This window comes from Arachis stenosperma, chromosome 10, assembly GCF_014773155.1.
Source record: "Arachis stenosperma cultivar V10309 chromosome 10, arast.V10309.gnm1.PFL2, whole genome shotgun sequence".
NCBI classification, from domain to species: domain Eukaryota; kingdom Viridiplantae; phylum Streptophyta; class Magnoliopsida; order Fabales; family Fabaceae; genus Arachis; species Arachis stenosperma.
The window spans coordinates 84,172,354-84,191,897 of record NC_080386.1 but is presented as its reverse complement, the minus strand read 5'-3'; the positions used below and the strand labels follow the sequence as shown (position 1 = coordinate 84,191,897).

Below are 19,544 nucleotides of genomic sequence, written 5' to 3'. Positions count from 1 at the left end.
TTGTAGGGATTAGCTCATTTTTTTCGTTGGGTACCACAGTGATTCCTCCTTTCTTGGGGACCACTTGAACTGGACTGACCCATGGGCTATCTGAAATTGGGTAAATTACTCCTCCCTGCCACAATTTCATGACTTATTTCTGTACTACTTCCTTCATAGCTGGATTTAGCCTTCTTTGGGGCTGAATAGATGGTTTGGCATCCTCTTCAAAAAGTATCTTATGCATGCTTATGGCTGAACTGATTCCCTTCAAGTCAGCAAGTGTCCATCCAACGGCATCCTTATGTTCTTGTAAGAATTGAAGCAACTTTTCCTCTTGTTCTTGGCTGAGAGCTGAATTTATGATCACTGGATAACTTTTATTTTCTCCCAAGTATGCATACTTAAGAGTGGGTGGCAGTGCCTTCAATTCAAGTTTGGGTACTTCTTTTCTTTCATCTTTCCCTTCTAGTGTGCCTTGAACATGCGTTTTAGCAGCTGTAGCCTCTTCGCTTGATGCTAATTCTTCTTCTTCTGTTAACTCCTCAAGTTCTTCTTCAAGAGTTTCTTGCACCAAAGCCTTCACCGAGTCCAACTTCATACATTATCCCACTGAGTTGTGTGGGTAACTCATGGCCTTAAACACATTGAATATCATTTTCTCCTCATGTAATCTGTTCCGAGGGTTACCTGAAACGTGTAGCTCGGTCGTCTGGCAAGACCCGAGGTAGGGGTTCCGTGACCCGAGCTTGGTGTGCTGAGCGGCGGGGGGTTGTACCTGCAATGACACTCCGATGCTTAAGATAGCATGGGTCCAAGCAGATATTGAGTAGAATTAGAGTATGAGTTATACCTGGGTGCTCCAGTGTATTTATAATGGTGAGATGTGGCCTCCTGTGGATAGGATAAGTTAGTTATCTTATCTTATCTTTAAGTGAGGTCATCTTATCTTCAAGGGAACCGCCTTTATCTTTCTGGGCTTTTAGCCGCCTTTAGATTGGGCTATGTTCCTTCGTTTTGGGCCTTTCTTCTTTATTTGTCCGAGGTCCGACCTCAGGCGTGGGCCTTTGGGACGAGGTCGGACCTTCTGCGAACTTCCCGAGTTTGGAGAGCTCGGTCAGGGTATGAACAGTGCCCCTGTCCGAGTTCGTCCTTTTGAGAGGTCGAGCTCGGGCATAGTCGTTCTTTTCAAAATTTGAAAATGGCCATTTCAGCATTTATTGCTTTTTACCGCTTCTCCTCGATTTCCGTTCGGGCTCTGTGAAGGCATTATTTATTTGCCCCTTTCCTCATTTTCTTTGTTTATTCTGTTCCCTTTCCCTTTTTCTGGGTTTTTCGCCGCCTCTCTTTCGAGCATCTTCCTTCTTTCTCTCTGTTCTTCTTCTCCGATTCTTTCTGTGCGTTGTTTTTCGGGGTTTCCTCTGCGCCGCTGTTTTCGTTCTTCTTGCATCGGAGCTCGTTGTCTTCTTCCTTTCTCCCAGGTTTGTTTCTTGTCTTTACTTTTGCTGTGCACATATGCTGGGGTTGCCCCGGAAAGAGGCGCCGCCATTGCTTTGGTTGTTTGTATGTGGGGGGGGCTCTTTTCTCTTGGTTCTTTGTTTTCGGGTTACTGCATTTTTCTTCTAAAAGAACTTTTGTTTTCTTGCTTCTGCTGAATGGGTTTTTTGCTGTCTGCCTATTATGTGATTTTTGGCTTGCTGTTGTATTCTTCTTTGTAGGCAAGATTTTTTATGTCTCGAAAGGTGTTTCAAGCAATGTCGACCAAGATTCCGAGTGGTCTTGGTTGGGTAGATCCTGTTCCTCTAAGGGTCCCTTCTGTTGTAGATTCTGAGTATCTAGTTAGGTTCCGTAGGGAGTGTAGTATTTGTGAGAACAGGGAGTCTGAGCGGGATTATGAGCTAGTAGCCCCGGAGTCCGAGGAGAGAGTGTGCTTCCCGCCTTTAGAAAGTTCCGAGAAGCTATTCTTTTATGCTTACGATTGTTTTTTCTCTAAGCTGGGTGTACGACTTCCTTTTACCGACTTGGAGTCCGAGGTCCTTTGGTCTTGTAACCTTGCCCCTACGCAACTCCATCCAAATTCTTGGGCGTTTTTAAAGCTGTTTCAACTTTTGTGTCAGTTTTTGGGCGTCTCCCCTTCTGTTTCTCTTTTTTCCTATCTGTTCGCGTTGACGAAGCCGGGGTCGGGTGCTGGGAAGGTGTCTTGGGTCTCTTTTAGGGCTAACCAGGGGAAGAAGTTTTGTACCTTGTATGATGAGTCGTTTCATGATTTCAAGAACTACTATTTCAAGGTCCGGGCTGCTGGAGATGTCCGACCTTTCTTTCTAGATGAGAGTGGGGAGCCTTCTTTTCCTCTTTGTTGGCAGGAGAATGTTGTGTCGGTTAAGTATACTTTTGAGAGTCTAGATGAGGTAGAGCAGGCTTTTGCGGGTGTGTTGAGCAGTTTATGGGGTCGGGCACCTCACTTGGACACGAAGAAAATGTTGGGAGATCCAAGCCTTCTCCGTTTCGAGTTAGGTAGTTCCCGACCTCTCCGAGCTTCATCCTTTTAGTATTTTGCCTGTTTTGGTGGAATTCCTGTTTGTGATAATCCCTTTCTTTTTGTTTCTGCAGAGATGTCTTCTCAGGCGGATTCCATGAAGTTCTTCGTCGGTCGAAGAAGTCTGCGGCTGCTCGGAATATCGAGGCTGAGGTTTCTGCCCGATCTTCTCCGCAGAAGACTACCGTGGGTGTTCAGACTCGGTCGAAGACCATTCCGACTCCTCAGTTCCGAGCTATAACTCAAGATCCTCCGACCTCCGGACCCGGTCACCTTTCCCCGTCTTCGACCTCGGGTCCTCCCCCCAAGAAACAGAAGACCTCTCAAGAGCTTGCTGGTTTCAATGATAAGGATTTTGACGCTCTTGGTTGGATTGAGCAGCACATTCTCCCCCAGACCTTTATTTCTACTGATGATGCGTCTATGGAGCATCACTTTCAGTATATGGCGCGGAGCTGTGTTCGAATGGCTAGTCTTCATGCCGCTATTGCTCGGGAGTTCAAGAAAGCTCCCCTTGGGGCGACCAGCTCCCGACTTGAGAAGGCACGGTCTGAGCTTGATAAGATTAGTCAACTGAAGGCTGCCAGGATTACTGAGCTGGAGGCCTCTTTGGAGGAAGAGAAAACTAGGGCCACCGCGGCTGTGGCGGCGGCGAAGACATCTGAGGAGATGGCGAGGGTGGCGACGGAGAACTATACTAAGCTGTATGCCGAGCTTGTGGAGACGAAGGAGAAGTTGCAGTATGCTCGGGATGATTTTTACGAGCTGGAAGATAATGTGGCCAAGGGTATGGATGCTATGTTTGTGAATTTGAGGGATCAGGTCCGGGTTCTTGCTCCCGACCTGGATCTGAGCTTATTCAGTACGGAAAACATTGTTGTGGAGGGAAAGATTGTTCCTGCTCCTGCCGAGGATGAGGTTCCGGTGTCCGACCACAAGGCTCCGGTGTCCGACCCCGAGGTTCCGGTTGTGAACCCGACTTCACCTTTGGCTGAGGATAGATCTGGTGTGGAGGTTTCAAACCGGGATGACGTTGCCGTCGATGCAGTCCCGATATCTATGTTTCAGCCTGCTGTCGATGTGGAGTCCAGAAAGGGCCTCGATCCTCTGTAGTCTTGTACTTCTTGGTGTTTTGCCCGATCTGTGGGCTCTTTTGTTTTTGGATGGTTTCTGTTGAACACTTTGGACACCTTTTGTTGTAGTAACTTTATTATGCGGTGTTTTTTGTTCGCGCTTGACTTTTTGTTTCCGCTTTTGTGCTTTTTAGTCGTTTTCGGATAACAACTTTTTAGCTAGCGTTTTGACTTCTTACTTTCGCTTTTGTGCTTTTTAGTTGTTTTTGATTAACAACTTTTTAGCTAGCGTTTTGACTTTTTACTTTCGCTTTTTTGCTTTTTTTTTAGTTGTTTTTGATTAACAACTTTTTAGCTAGCGTTTTGACTTCTTACTTTCGCTTTTGTGCTTTTTAGTTGTTTTTGATTAACAACTTTTTAGCTAGCGTTTTGACTTCTTACTTTCGCTTTTGTGCTTTTTAGTTGTTTTCAATTAACAACTTTTTAGCTAGCGTTTTGAAACTTCTTTCGATTTCGTTCTTTTCGCTTGTACTTTTTAGTTGCTTTTTCTAAAGCAACTTTTTTAGTAAGCGTTTTTCGAAATCTTGGTTCTTGCCGTTTTAAGGCTTCTTTCTTGGGCCGAGCTTTTTCTCGGACATCGGGTGCTCGAGTACCTCCTTTTTGTTAGGTCCGACTTTGTCGTTGGTCGGTTCTTCTGAGTTATTTCTGTAATCTCTTTTTATTTGGCTTTTTGAGCCATTTTAGAGTTACTTTATAACTTTTCCCTTTGTTGGGTCCGACTTCGTCGTTTGGTCGGCCTTTTTAAGTTATTTTTGTAACCTCTTTTTTATTTGGCTTTTCGAGCCATTTTCAGGGTTACTTTATAACTTCTCACATTAATTTGAACCTCGTCGCTTTATCTTTGCCGACCTTGTATGGTCTTTTGGCAAATGATTTTTTGCGTTTTGCCGAGCATAAATTAATGCGCCTTGGTGGGGTACTTTCTAGGATTTGCTTCATCATGAGAAAGAGAAAATAGAGAAATTTGATTAGTATTAAAAAAGAAAGAATATTTACAAAGTGTTTACCCTTTAGGTCGGGTATCCTGCTTAACCGGGTGTCTCATTAAAAAACCCTTGTAGGGAAAAAGAGTACACCTCGGGTTAAGTTTTTCTAGCTGTAGTACCGTCTTAGATTACAGGCGTGCCAGGTCCTGGGCAGCTCATTGCCTTCTAGGTCGGATATTTTGTAGTAGCCTGTCCCTAAGACTTCTGTTACCTTGTAGGGCCCTTTCCAATTTGCGGCTAGCTTTCCTTCTCCCGACTTTTGTGTTCCGATGTCATTTCGGATTAGAATCAGGTCGTGAATGGAGAAGCTTCGCTTTATTACCTTTCGATTGTATCTGAGGGCCGTTCGCCGTTTTAAGGCTTCTTCTCGAATCCGAGCTCTTTCTCGGACCTCGGGGAGGAGGTCGAGTTCTTCCCTTTGTGCCTGTGGGTTATCTTTTTCATTGTAGAAGATGGTTCTAGGTGACCCTTCCTCTATTTCAATAGGAATCATTGCTTCCATTCCATAAGCTAGTCAGAATGGTGATTCTCCCGTTGTAGAGTGTGGGGTTGTCCGATATGCCCATAGCACCTGGGGGAGCTCTTCGGTCCATGCCCCTTTGGCCTCTTGGAGTCTTCGTTTTAACCCGGCCAAGATGATTTTATTTGCAGCTTCTGCTTGCCCATTGGCTTGTGGGTGCTCGACTGATGTGAATTGCTGTTTGATTTTTAGTTCGGCCACCAATTTATGAAAACTTGTGTCCGTGAATTGCGTTCTATTGTCTGTTGTGATGGAGTAGGGGACTCCGAACCTTGTGACAATGTTTTTGTATAGGAATTTGCGGCTTTTCTGAGCCGTAATGGCGGCTAAGGGTTCAGCTTCGATCCACTTCGTGAAGTAGTCGACCCCTACTATGAGGTATTTGACTTGCCCCGGTCCTTGTGGGAACGGGCCGAGTAGGTCGAGTCCCCATTTTGCGAAGGGCCATGGTGCAGTGATGCTGATAAGGTCTTCGGGTGGTGCTTTGTGAAAATTGGCGTGTTTTTTGGCAGGGGGGCATATTTTCACAAACTCTGTTGCGTCTCTTTGCAAGGTCGGCCAGTAGAACCCGGCTCTGACTACTTTTTTGGATAGTGCCCGAGCTCCGAGATGGTTCCCGCACATGCCTTCGTGGACTTCTTCGAGGACGCTCTTCGTTTCTGAGGTCGGGACGCACCTAAGGAGGGGGTTTGCGAATCCTCTTCTGTATAATACGTCGTGAATTAGTGTATAATTCTGGGCGTCTTTCGTGAGTCTTTTAGCTTCCTTTCTTTCGGCGGGGAGAGTTCCTGACTTCAGGTAGCTGAGTATGGGGGTCATCCATCCTTGCTGTTGGTCGGATATATTTAGCGTTTCTTCCCCTCTTAGCACGGAGGGAGATCGTAAGGTTTCCTGGAGGAGACTTCTGTTGTTGCCTCCGGGCTTGGTGCTGGCAAGCTTTGAGAGGGCGTCTGCCCGGGCATTTTGTTCCCGAGGTATGTGCTGGATCTCTATTTCTGAAAAGTGGCGTAATTGTGCCTGTGTTTGGTCCAGGTATTTCTTCATAGTCGGGTCTTTTAGCTGGGAGGTTTCCTCCATATTGATATATTTTTCTGCCCGCTCCTGCACCTCGTATAGGGAGGTCGGGTATCGTTTGGAGAGGGATTGGCTAAACGGTCCTTCCTTTAGGCCGTTTGCCAATCCCATGATAGCTGCTTCAGTGGGCAAGTGTTGTATGTCCAGGCAGGCTTTGTTGAATCGCTCCATGTATTCTCGGAGAGTTTCTTGGTTACCTTGTTTGATCCCGAGTAGACTGGGGGCATGTTTTGCCTTGTCCTTTTGAATGGAGAACCTTGTTAGGAATTTCTTAGTTAGGTCTTCGAAGCTGGTGATTGATCTCGGTGGCAGGTTGTCGAACCACCTCATGGCTGACTTGGTGAGAGTGGTGGGGAAGGCTTTGCACCGAATCGCGTCGGAGGCGTCGACTAGGTACATTCTGCTTCTGAAGTTGCTGAGGTGGTGACTTGGGTCGGTGGTGCCGTCGTAGAGATCCATATCGGGTGGTTTGAAGTTTCGCGGTACCTTCTCCTTCATGATCTCTTTTGTGAAGGGATCATGATTGTCTTCGGGGGTGGTGTCGTGTTCTGTTCGATCTTTCAGGTTGGCCTCTATTTTCCGTAGTTTTTCTTCTAATTCTCTGCGCTTGCGAGCCTCCCTTCTCAGATCTTGTTCGGTTTCTTTTTGCTTCTTTATGTCCTCTTCGAGTTGTTTCAGTCGGTTTTGTTGTGCCCGGACTGCTTCTAGAATTTCCGAGCTCTTTTCTCTTTCGGGATTTTGTGGATCTTTGTTTGGGAGTGATGTACTTGGGCGATTCTGTTTGTTTCCTCCTGGAGTGTGTGGTGATAGAGGGCTGTCCGGTCGTTCTCCGGTGTCAATTTCCTCTTCTTGTTCTGATGTAGCGTGGTTATTGTTGGGAGGGTCGTCCGCCATGGTAAAGGGATGACTTCCAGGATCCCCGGCAACGGCGCCAATGTTCCGAGGGTTACCTGAAACGTGTAGCTCGGTCGTCTGGCAAGACCCGAGGTAGGGGTTCCGTGACCCGAGCTTGGTGTGCTGAGCGGCGGGGGGTTGTACCTGCAATGACACTCCGATGCTTAAGTTAGCATGGGTCCAAGCAGATATTGAGTAGAATTAGAGTATGAGTTATACCTGGGTGCTCCAGTGTATTTATAATGGTGAGATGTGGCCTCCTGTGGATAGGATAAGTTAGTTATCTTATCTTATCTTTAAGTGAGGTCATCTTATCTTCAAGGGAACCGCCTTTATCTTTCTGGGCTTTTAGCCGCCTTTAGATTGGGCTATGTTCCTTCGTTTTGGGCCTTTCTTCTTTATTTGTCCGAGGTCCGACCTCAGGCGTGGGCCTTTGGGACGAGGTCGGACCTTCTGCGAACTTCCCGAGTTTGGAGAGCTCGGTCAGGGTATGAACATAATCTAAGGACAAGTTCACCCTTTTGGACATTAATGATGGCTCCGGCAGTGGCCAAGAATGGCCTTCCCAGGATGATGGAAGTCTTAGCTCCTTCCTCCATGTCTAATACTACAAAATCTGCTAGAAAGATGAAGTCTCCCACCTTCACCAACAAGTCTTCTACTATTTCGTGGGAAAACTTGAATGATCTGTTTGCTGGTTGCAGGGCTATTCTTATTGGTTTGGCTTCCTCAATCCTCATTTTTTTCATCATTTCTAAGGACATCAGATTTATGTTAGCTCCTAGATCACATAAAGCCTTTTCCACTATGATTTCCCCTATGATACAAGGGATTTGGAAGCTCCCAGGATCCTTCAGTTTCTGGGGCAGTTTGTGTTGGATGATGGCACTACATTCTTCGGTGAGTACCACAGTCTCATTGTTCTTCCAGCTTCCCTTCTTGGTCATTAATTCCTTCAAAAACTTGGCGTAGAGTGGCATTTGCTCTATTGCTTCAGCAAAGGGTATGTTGATTTGTAGTTTCTTGAAGATTTCCAAGAATCTTGAGAATTGGTTATCCTCCCCCTTCTTCTTTAACTGCAGCTGCTGGGGGTATGGAGCTTTTGGAAGGCATGGTTTGAGCGCCTCTCCTTCTTGATGTGACTTAGGGGTGGAGATTCGAGTTTCCTCTTGTCCCTTGTCTTCTTCATCCAAATTCTTCTCTGGTAGATTCTTATGGGTCTCCTTCAATTTCTTCTCATTTCTGAGGGTGATAGCTTGACATTCCTCCCTTGGAGCTGAGTTAGTGTTGCTGCAGTTGTTGTGTCCAGAGGCTTGCTTGAATAAGAAAGCAATATTTGTTTCAGGTTTCTTGATGGCAGCATCTTGATTCTGCATGTTGGATCGCACTTCTTCCCGGAAAACTTGACTGTATTGGACTTCTCTACCTAAATCTTCAAGTAGAGTCTCGATTTTTGAAAGTATCGTCCGTTAGTGATGGTGGATTGGGGTTAGGTGGGTATTGATAGGATCTCTGTGAGGTATGTTGGTGAGTTGCATTGTTGTTGGAATTGAGGTTGTGGCGTCTCTGGTCTTGACCTTGGTCTTGTTGCTTTCCCCAGCCAAAGTTAGCGTGATTTCTCCATCCAGAGTTATATGTTTTGGAGTATGGGTCATGGATTTGTCTAGGTGAGTTTCCAACATAGTTGGCTTATTCCCAGTTACCTTCTTCTCCTATATTCACTCCTTCTTGAGCTGGTGATGAAGTGATGACTGCTGCAACTTGGTTTTCCTCCACCTTCTTAGTGAGATCTGCTAGCTACTTGGTGATCATCTTATTTTGAGCTAGGAATGCATCCATGTGGTTAAGCTCCATTACTCCTCGAGTGTTACTTCTTTCAGAGGCATAGAAGTAGTCATTCTCAGCTACTGTCTCAATGACATCTATGGCCTCTTCAATGGTTTTCTTCTTGTTTAGAGAGCCCCCTGATGAATGATCTACAGCCTTCTTTGACTCATAGGAAAGACCTTCATAGAAAATATGAAGTTTAACCAATTCATTGAACATATCTGGTGGCCATCTTCTTGTTAAGTCCTTGAACCTCTCCTATTCCTCATAGAGAGTCTCACCATCTTGTTGCCTGAAAGTCTGCACCTCAGCTCTCAGCCTATTAATTCTTTGTGGAAGGTAAAATCTTGCCAAAAATTTGTTCACCACATCTTAACAATTTGTTAAGCTCTCCTTTGGGAAGGATTCAAGCCACTTGAATGCCTTGTCCCTGAGTGAAAAAGGGAACAAAAGCAGCCTATAGACATCCGGGTGGACTCCATTAGACTTCACAGTGTCACAAATTCTCAGGAAGGTGGTTAGATATTGATTGGGGTCTTCTTGAGCACTTCCTTCAAATGAGCAGTTGTTCTAAACAAGGGTGATGAGCTGGAGTTTTAGTTCAAAGTTGTTGGCATGTATGGTAGGCTTTTGGATGCTACTTCCACAGTTTCCTGGATTTGGATTGATGTAGGAGCCTAGAACTCTCCTTTCTTGCCCAGCATGATTTGCAGGGCCTTCTCTAGCATGGTTGTCAGCTTCTCCTTCATGATTGTTTTCCAAGTTCTCTTCCATGTTGGTTTCAAATTACTCTTCCTTTTCTTCAGCACTAACAACTCCTTTCTCTCTTGCTTCCCTCCTTAGTCTCCGGAGGGTTCTTTCAGGTTCTAAATCGAAGGAAGTCAAAGCTCCCTCTCTTCTCCCTGTCATACAACTAATAAAACACATAGCAAGAGATGAAATGAAGATGTTATTCTTGTTAGAGTGATTGTTAGTGTGAGTGGTGCAAATTGTCAAACAGTTAGTGGGTTAGTGATGGTGCACGAAATTGTGATCAATACTTTTCAAAACATAAACAATCCCTAGTAATGGCTCCAAGGACTTGGTGCTCAATACCATGGCATAAACACAACTTCGCACAACTAACCAGCAAGTGCACTGGGTCGTCCAAGTAATAAACCTTACGCGAGTAAGGGTCGATCCCATGGAGATTGGTGGTATGAAGCAAGCTATGGTCACCTTGTAAATCTCAGTCAGGCAGACTCAAATGGGTATAGTGATGAACGAAAATAATAAGATAAAGATAAAGATAGAGATACTTATGTATATCATTGGTGAGAGCTTTAGATAAGCGTATGAAGATGCCTTCCCTTCCGTCTCTCTGCTTTCTTACTGTCTTCATCCAATCCTTCTTACTCCTTTCCATGGCAAGCTCGTGTAGGGTTTCACCGTTGTCAATGGCTACCTCCCATCCTCGCAGTGAAAGCTAATGCTCACGCACTCTGTCACAGTGCGGCCAGTCACCGGTTGGTTCCCTCCCCTACTGGAATAGAATCCCTCTTTTGCGTCTGTCACTAACGCCCAGCAGGTTACAAGTTTGAAGCACGTCATAGTCATTCATTCATTGAATCCTACTCAGAATACCACAGACAAGGTTAGACCTTCCGGATTCTCTTGAATGCCGCCATCAGTTCTTGCCTATACCACGAAGATTCCGGTTAAAGAATCCAAGAGATATTCACTAAGCCTCGTATGCTTGTAGAACAAGAATGGTTGTCAGTCACCTTGTTCATGAGTGAGAATGATGATGAGTGTCAATCATCACCTTCATCAAGTTGAAGAACAAGTGATATCTTGGACAAAGAACAAGCGGAGTTGAATAGAATAACAATAGTAATTGCATTAATACTCGAGGTACAGCAGAGCTCCACACCTTAATCTATGGTGTGTAGAAACTCCACCGTTGAAAATACATAAGAATAAGGTCTAGGCATGGCCGAATGGCCAGCCTCCCAAAGTGAGTTCAATCATCAAAACATGATCAAAAGACTCTTTATATCTATTACAATAGTAAAAGGTCCTACTTATAGAAAACTAGTAGCCTAAGGTGTACAAAGATGAGTAAATGACATAAAAATCCACTTCCGGGCCCACTTGGTGTGTGCTTGGGCTGAGCAATGAAGCATTTTCGTGTAGAGACTTCTTTTGGAGTTAAACGCCAGCTTTTATGCCAGTTTGGGCGTTTAACTCCCAATTAGGTGCCAGTTCCGGCGTTTAACGCTGGAATTTCTGTAGGTGACTTTGAACGCCGGTTTGGGCCATCAAATCTTGGGCAAAGTATGGACTATCATATATTGCAGGAAAGCCCAGGATGTCTACTTTCCAACGCCGTTGAGAGCGCGCCAATTAGGTTTCTGTAGCTCCAGAAAATCCACTTCGAGTGCAGGGAGGTCAGAATCCAACAGCATCTGCAGTCCTTTTCAGTCTCTGAATCAGATTTTTGCTCAGGTCCCTCAATTTCAGCCAGAAATTACCTGAAATCACAGAAAAACACACAAACTCATAGTAAAGTCCAGAAAAGTGAATTTTAACTAAAAACTAATAAAAATATACTAAGAACTAAACTAAAACTACTAAAAACATACTAAAAACAATGCCAAAAAGCGTACAAATTATCCGCTCATCACAACACCAAACTTAATTTGTTGCTTGTCCCCAAGCAACTATAGATCAAATAAGATAAAAAGAAGAGAATATGCAATGAACTCCAAAAACATCTATGAAGATCAGTATTAATTAGATGAGCGGGGCTCTTAGCTTTTTGCCTCTGAATAGTTACGGCATCTCACTTTATCCCTTGGAACTCAGAATGATTGGCTTCTTTAGGAACTCAGAATCCAGATAGTGTTATTGATTCTCCTAGTTAAGTATGATGATTCTTGAACACAGCTACTTTATTGAGTCTTGGCTGTGGCCCAAAGCACTCTGTCTTCCAGTATTACCACCAGATACATACATGCCACAGACACATAATTGGGTGAACCTTTTCAGATTGTGACTCAGCTTTGCTAAAGTCTCCAATTAGAGGTGTCCAGGGTTCTTAAACACACTCTTTTTGCCTTGGATCACACTTTATTTCTTTCTTTTTCTCTTTTTTTTTTCGGTTTTTTTTTTTTTTCGTTTGCCCCCTTTTTTTTTGTATTCACTGCTTTTTCTTGCTTCAAGAATCATTTTTATGATTTTTCAGATCCTCAGTAACATGTCTCCTTTTTCATCATTCTTTCAAGAGCCAACATTCATGAACCACAAATTCAAAAGACATATGCACTGTTCAAGCATACATTCAGAGAACAAAAGTGTTGCCACCACATCAAAATAATTAAACTGTTATAAAATTCAAAATTCATGCAATTCTTTTCCTTTTCAATTAAGCACGTTTTTATTTTAAGAAAGGTGATGGATTCATAGGACATTCATAACTTTAAGGCATAGACACTAAGACACTAATGATCATAAGACACAAACATGGATAAACATAAGTACTAAAATTCGAAAAACAGAAGAATAAAGAACAAGGAAATCAAGGAACGGGTCCACCTTAGTGATGGCGGCTCTTCCTTCCTCTTGAAGGTCCTATGGAGTGCTTGAGCTCCTCAATGTCTCTTCCTTGCCTTTGTTGCTCCTCTCTCATGATTCTTTGATCTTCTCTTATTTCATGGAGGAGAATGGAGTGTTCTTGGTGCTCCACCCTTAGTTGTCCCATGTTGGAACTCAATTCTCCTAGGGAGGTGTTTAGTTGCTCCCAATAGTTTTGTGGAGGAAAGTGCATCCCTTGAGGCATCTCAGGGATCTCATGATGAGAGGGGTCTCTTGTGTGCTCCATCCTTTTCTTGGTAATGGGCTTATCCTCATCAATGGTGATGTCTCCCTCTATGTCAACTCCAACTGAATAACATAGGTGACAAATGAGGTGAGGAAAGGCTAACCTTGCTAAGGTAGAGGACTTATCCGCCACCTTGTAGAGTTCTTGGGCTATAACCTCATGAACTTCCACTTCTTCTCCAATCATGATGCTATGGATCATGATGGCCCGGTCTAAAGTAACTTCGGACCGGTTGCTAGTGGGAATGATTGAGCGTTGGATAAACTCCAACCATCCTCTAGCCACAGGTTTGAGGTCATGCCTTCTCAATTAAACCGGCTTGCCTCTTGAATCTCTCTTCCATTGTGCGCCCTCTTCACATATGACTGTGAGGACTTGGTCCAACCTTTGATCAAAGTTGACCCTTCTTGTGTAAGGATGTTCATCTCCTTGCATCATAGGCAAGTTGAACGCCACCCTCACACTTTCCGGACTACAATCCAAGTATTTCCCCCGAACCATAGTAAGATAATTCTTTGGATCCGGGTTCATACTTTGATCATGGCTCTTGGTGATCCATGCATTGGCATAGAACTCTTGAACCATCAAGATTCCAACTTGTTGAATGGGGTTGGTAAGTACTTCCCAACCTCTTCTTTGGATCTCATGGCGGATCTCCGGATATTCACCCTTTTTGAGTGAAAAGGGGACCTCAGGGATCACCTTCTTCAAGGCCACAACTTCATAGAAGTGGTCTTGATGCACCCTTGAGATGAACCTATCCATCTCCCATGACTCGGAGGTGGAAGCTTTTGCCTTCCCTTTCCTCTTTCTAGAGGTTTCTCCGGCCTTGGATGCCATAATGGTTATGGAAAAACGAAAAAGCAACGCTTTTACCACACCAAACTTAAAATGTTTACTCGTCTTCGAGCAAAAGAAGAAAGAAGAGAGTAGATGAAGAAGAAATGAGGAAGAGGGAGATGGTGGTGTATTCGGCCAAGGAGGGGGAGAAGTGGTGTTTTGGTTGTGTGAAAATGAAGGAGTGAAGAAGGGTATTTATAGGAGAGAGGGGAGATGGGGTTCGGCCATATTGGGTGGGTTTGGGAGGGAAAGTGGTTTGAATTTGAAGGGTGAGGTTAGTGGGGTTTTATGAAGGATGGATGTGAGTGGTGAAGAGAAAGATGGGATTTGATAGGTGAAAGGGTTTTGGGGAAGAGGTATTGAGGTGATTGGTGAATGGGGGAAGAAGAGAGAGAGTGGTGGTGGGGTTGGTGGGGATCCTGTGGGGTCCACAGATCCTGTGGTGTCAAGGAAAAGTCATCCCTGCACCAAATGTTGCTCAAAATCACGTTCTGAGCCATTTCTGGCGTTAAACGCCGGGCTGGTGCCCATTCCTGGCATTTAACGCCAGGTTCTTGCCCTTTTCTGGCGTTTAACGCTAGTCTGGTGCCCCTTTCTGGCGTTAAACGCCCAGAATGGTGCCAGACTGGGCGTTAAACGCCCAACTGCTAGGTTTACTGGCGTTTGAATGCCAGCAACATCTTCCTCCAGGGTGTGCTGTTTTTCTTCCTGTTTTTCATTTTGTTTTTGCTTTTTCAATGGATTTTGTGACTTCTTATGATCATCAACCTACAAAAAACATAAAATAACCAAAGAAACTATATAAATTATAATCATTGGGTTGCCTCCCAACAAGCGCTTCTTTAATGTCAGTAGCTTGACAGAGGGCTCTCATGGAGCCTCACAGATACTCAGAGCAATGTTGGAACCTCCCCAACACCAAACTTAGAGTTTGAATGTGGGGGTTCAACACCAAACTTAGAGTTTGGTTGTGGCCTCCCAACACCAAACTTAGAGTTTGACTGTGGGGGCTCTTCTTGACTCTGATTTGAGAGAAGCTCTTCATGCTTCATCTCTTTGGTGACAGAGGGGTATCCTTGAGCCTTAAACACAAAGGATTCTCCATTCACTTGAATGATCAGTTCACCTCCATCAACATCAATCACAGCCTTTGCTGTGGCTAGGAAGGGTCTGCCAAGGATGATGGTTTCATCCATGCACTTCCCAGTCTCTAGGACTATGAAATCAGTAGGGATGTAATGGTCTTCAATCTTAACTAAAACATTCTCTACAAGTCCATGAGCTTGTTTTCTTGAGTTGGCTGCCATCTCTAATGAGATTCTTGCAGCTTGTACCTCAAAGATCCTTAGCTTCTTCATTACTGAGAGAGTCATGAGGTTTACACTTGAACCTAAGTCACACAGAGCCTTCTTGAAGGTCATGGTGCCTATGGTACAAGGTATGGAAAATTTCCCAGGATCTTGTCTCTTTTGAGGTAATTTCTGCCTAGACAAGTCATCCAGTTCTTTGGTGAGCAAAGGAGGTTCATTCTCCCAAGTCTCATTTCCAAATAACTTGTCATTTAGCTTCATGATTGCTCCAAGGTATTTAGCAACTTGCTCTTCAGTGACATACTCATCCTCTTCAGAGGAAGAATACTCATCAGAGCTCATGAAAGGCAGAAGTAAGTCCAATGGAATCTCTATGGTCTCATTTTGAGCCTCAGATTCCCATGGTTCCTCATTTGGGAACTCAGTGGAGGTCAGTGCACGCCCATTGAGGTCTTCCTCAGTGGCGTTCACTGCCCCTTCTTCCTCTCCAAATTCGGCCATGGTTATGGCTTTGCACTCTCCTTTTGGATTTTCTTCTGTATTGCTTGGAAGAGTGCTTGGAGGGAGTTCAGTAACTTTCTTGCTCAGCTGTCCCACTTGTCCTTCCAAATTTCTAATGGAGGACCTTGTTTCATTCATGAAACTTTGAGTGGTTTTAATTAGATCAGAGACCATGGTTGCTAAGTCAGAGGGGTTCTGCTTAGGATTCTCTGTCTGTTGCTGAGAAGATGATGGAAAAGGTTTGCCATTGTTAAACCTATTTCTTCCACCATTATTATTGAAACCTTGTTGAGGTCTCTCTTGATTCTTCCATGAGAGATTTGGGTGATTTCTCCATGAGGAATTATAGGTGTTACCACAGGGTTCTCCTAGGTAATTCACCTCTTCCATTGAAGGGTTCTCAGGATCATAAGCTTCTTCCTCAGATGAAGCCTCCTTAGTACTGCTTGGTGCATTTTGCATTCCAGACAGACTTTGAGAAATCAAATTGACTTGTTGAGTCAATATCTTGTTCTGAGCCAAAATGGCATTCAGAGTGTCAATCTCAAGAACTCCTTTCTTCTGACTTGTCCCATTGTTCACAGGATTTCTCTCAGAAGTGTACATGAATTGGTTATTTGCAACCATTTCAATGAGCTCTTGAGCTTCTGTAGGCATCTTCTTCAGATGAAGAGATCCTCCAGCAGAGCTATCCAAAGACATCTTGGATAGTTCAGAGAGACCATCATAGAAAATACCTATGATGCTCCATTCAGAAAGCATGTCAGAAGGACATTTTCTGATTAATTGTTTGTATCTTTCCCAAGCTTCATAGAGGGATTCTCCATCCTTCTGTCTGAAGGTTTGGACTTCCACTCTAAGCTTACTCCATCTTTGTGGTGGGAAGAACTTTGCCAAGAAGGCATTGACTAGCTTTTCCCAAGAGTCCAGGCTTTCTTTAGGTTGAGAGTCCAACCATATCCTAGCTCTGTCTCTTACAGCAAAAGGGAATAGCATCAGTCTATAAACCTCAGGGTCAACCCCATTAGTCTTGACTGTGTCACAGATTTGCAAGAACTCAGCTAAAAACTGATGAGGATCTTCCATTGGAAGTCCATGGAACTTGCAATTCTGTTGCATTAGAGAAACTAATTGAGGCTTAAGCTCAAAGTTGTTTGCTCCAATGGCAGGGATAGAGATGCTTCTCCCATAAAAATCAGGAGTAGGTGCAGTAAAGTCACCCAGCACCTTCCTTGCATTGTTTGCATTATTGTTGTTTTCGGCTGCCATGTCTTCTTCTTCTTTGAAGAATTCGGTCAGGTCCTCTAAAGAGAGTTGTGCTTTGGCTTCTCTTAGCTTTCTCTTCAAGGTCCTTTCGGGTTCAGGGTCAGCTTCAACAAGAATGCCTTTGTCTCTGCTCCTGCTCATATGAAAGAGAAGAGAACAAGAAAATGTGGAATCCTCTATGTCACAGTATAGAGATTCCTTGAGGTGTCAGAGGAAAAGAGAAATAGAAAGAAGAAGGAGAAGAAAAATTCAAACTTTACTTAGATAGGGTTCGAATTGTGCATTGAGAAGGAGTGGTACTCCATAAATAGAAGGATGTGAGAAGGAGGGAAGTAATTTTTTTTTTGAAATTTAATTAAAATATTTTGAAAACATTTTTGAAAAACATTAATTGATTTTCGAAAATAAAAGTTGAAAAGAAATCAAGTGATTTTTGAAAAAGATTTGAAATTAGAAATCAAAAAGATATGATTGAAAACTTATTTTTGAAAAAGATGTAGTTAAGAAGATATGATTGGTTTTAAAAAGATGTGATTGAGAAGATATTATTTGAAAACAATTTTAAAAAGATTTGATTTTAAAAATTAATGACTTGCCTAACAAGAAAAGATATGATTCAAACATAAAACCTTTCTTAACAGAAAAGGCAACAAATATGAGATGTTCAATCAAATCATTAATTGTTAGTAAGTATCTTTGAAAAAGGAAAGAAATTAATTTTGAAAACATTTGATTGAAAAGATATGATTTGAAAAAGATTTGATTTTGAAAAACTTTGAAAACTTAGAAAAATTTGATTTTGAAAACAAAATCTTCCTCCTAGCACCATCCTGGCGTTAAACGCCCAGAATGGTATCCATTCTGGCGTTTAACGCCCAAAATGCACCCTTTTTGGGCGTTAAACGCCCAACCAGGTACCCTGGCTGGCGTTTAAACGCCAGTCTGCCTTCTTCACTGGGCATTTTTGAATGCCCAGCTTTTTCTGTATAATTCCTCTGCAGTATGTTCTGAATCTTCAATTCTCTGTATTATTGACTTGAAAAGACACAAATAAAAAATATTTTTGGATTTTTAATAATCAAAATGCAACAAGAATCAAATAACAATGCATGCAAGACACCAAACTTAGCAGTTTGTATACTATTAACACTATATGAGACACATAAGCACTCAAGTCAAAAGAATTCAAAGATCAGAGTAAGAAATCATCAAGAATTACTTGAAGATCCTTAAGACACATGAATGAATGCATGCAATTGACACCAAACTTAAGATGAGACACTAGACTCAAGCAAGAAACATCAAATATTTTTGGTTTTTATGGTTTTTGTGAATTTTTTTTGTGATTTTCGAAAATTAAGTGGAAAAAGATATCAAAATTCTTAATGAGAATTCCAGGAATCAGTGCAATGCTAGTCTAAGACTCCGGTCCAGGAATTAGACATGGCTTCACAGCCAGCCAAGCTTTCAAAGAAAGCTTCGGTCCAAACACTAGACATGGCCAAAGGCCAGCCAAGCCTTAGTAGATCACTGCTCCAAAAGCAAGATCAACAAGCTCTTGTGATGATAAGTTGAAACCTCGGTCCAATGAAATTAGACATGGCTTTACAGCCAGCCAGATTTCAGCAAATCATCATGAAACTCTAGAATTCATCTTCAAGAATTTCGAAAAAAAATAAATGCCTAATCTAAGCAACAAGATGAACCGTCAGTTGTCCATACACAAGAACGATCCCCGGCAACGGCGCCAAAAACTTGGTGCACGAAATTGTGATCAATACTTTTCAAAACATAAACAATCCCTAGTAATGGCTCCAAGGACTTGGTGCTCAATACCATGGCATAAACACAACTTTGCACAACTAACCAGCAAGTGCACTGGGTCGTCCAAGTAATAAACCTTACGCGAGTAAGGGTCGATCCCACGGAGATTGGTGGTATGAAGCAAGCTATGGTCACCTTGTAAATCTCAGTCAGGCAGACTCAAATGCGTATAGTGATGAACGAAAATAATAAGATAAAGATAAAGATAGAGATACTTATGTATATCATTGGTGAGAGCTTCAGATAAGCGTATGAAGATGCCTTCCCTTCCGTCTCTCTGCTTTCTTACTGTCTTCATCCAATCCTTCTTACTCCTTTCCATGGCAAGCTCGTGTAGGGTTTCACCGTTGTCAATGGCTACCTCCCATCCTCGCAGTGAAAGCTAATGCTCACGCACTCTGTCACAGTGCGGCCAGTCACCGGTTGGTTCCCTCCCCTACTGGAATAGAATCCCTCTTTTGCGTCTGTCACTAACGCCCAGCAGGTTACAAGTTTGAAGCACGTCACAGTCATTCATTCATTGAATCCTACTCAGAATGCCACAGACAAGGTTAGACCTTCCGGATTCTCTTGAATGCCGCCATCAGTTCTTGCCTATACCACGAAGATTCCGGTTAAAGAATCCAAGAGATATTCACTAAGCCTCCTATGCTTGTAGAACAAGAATGGTTGTCAGTCACCTTGTTCATGAGTGAGAATGATGATGAGTGTCAATCATCACCTTCATCAAGTTGAAGAACAAGTGATATCTTGGACAAAGAACAAGCGGAGTTGAATAGAATAACAATAGTAATTGCATTAATACTCGAGGTACAGCAGAGCTCCACACCTTAATCTATGGTGTGTAGAAACTCCACCGTTGAAAATACATAAGAATAAGGTCTAGGCATGGCCGAATGGCCAGCCTCCCAAAGTGAGTTCAATCATCAAAACATGATCAAAAGACTCTTTATATCTATTACAATAGTAAAAGGTCCTACTTATAGAAAACT

At 43.2% G+C, this 19,544-nt stretch overlaps 1 non-coding gene across 1 annotated transcript; it reads left to right on the top strand.

Annotated features, from left to right (window-relative positions):
- The first annotated feature begins 16,218 nt into the window (after positions 1-16,218).
- Positions 16,219-16,326, top strand: LOC130959497 (small nucleolar RNA R71). Its single transcript, XR_009078573.1, has one exon. It is a non-coding gene; the product is annotated as a small nucleolar RNA R71 (small nucleolar RNA).
- The last annotated feature ends 3,218 nt before the right edge of the window (positions 16,327-19,544 follow it).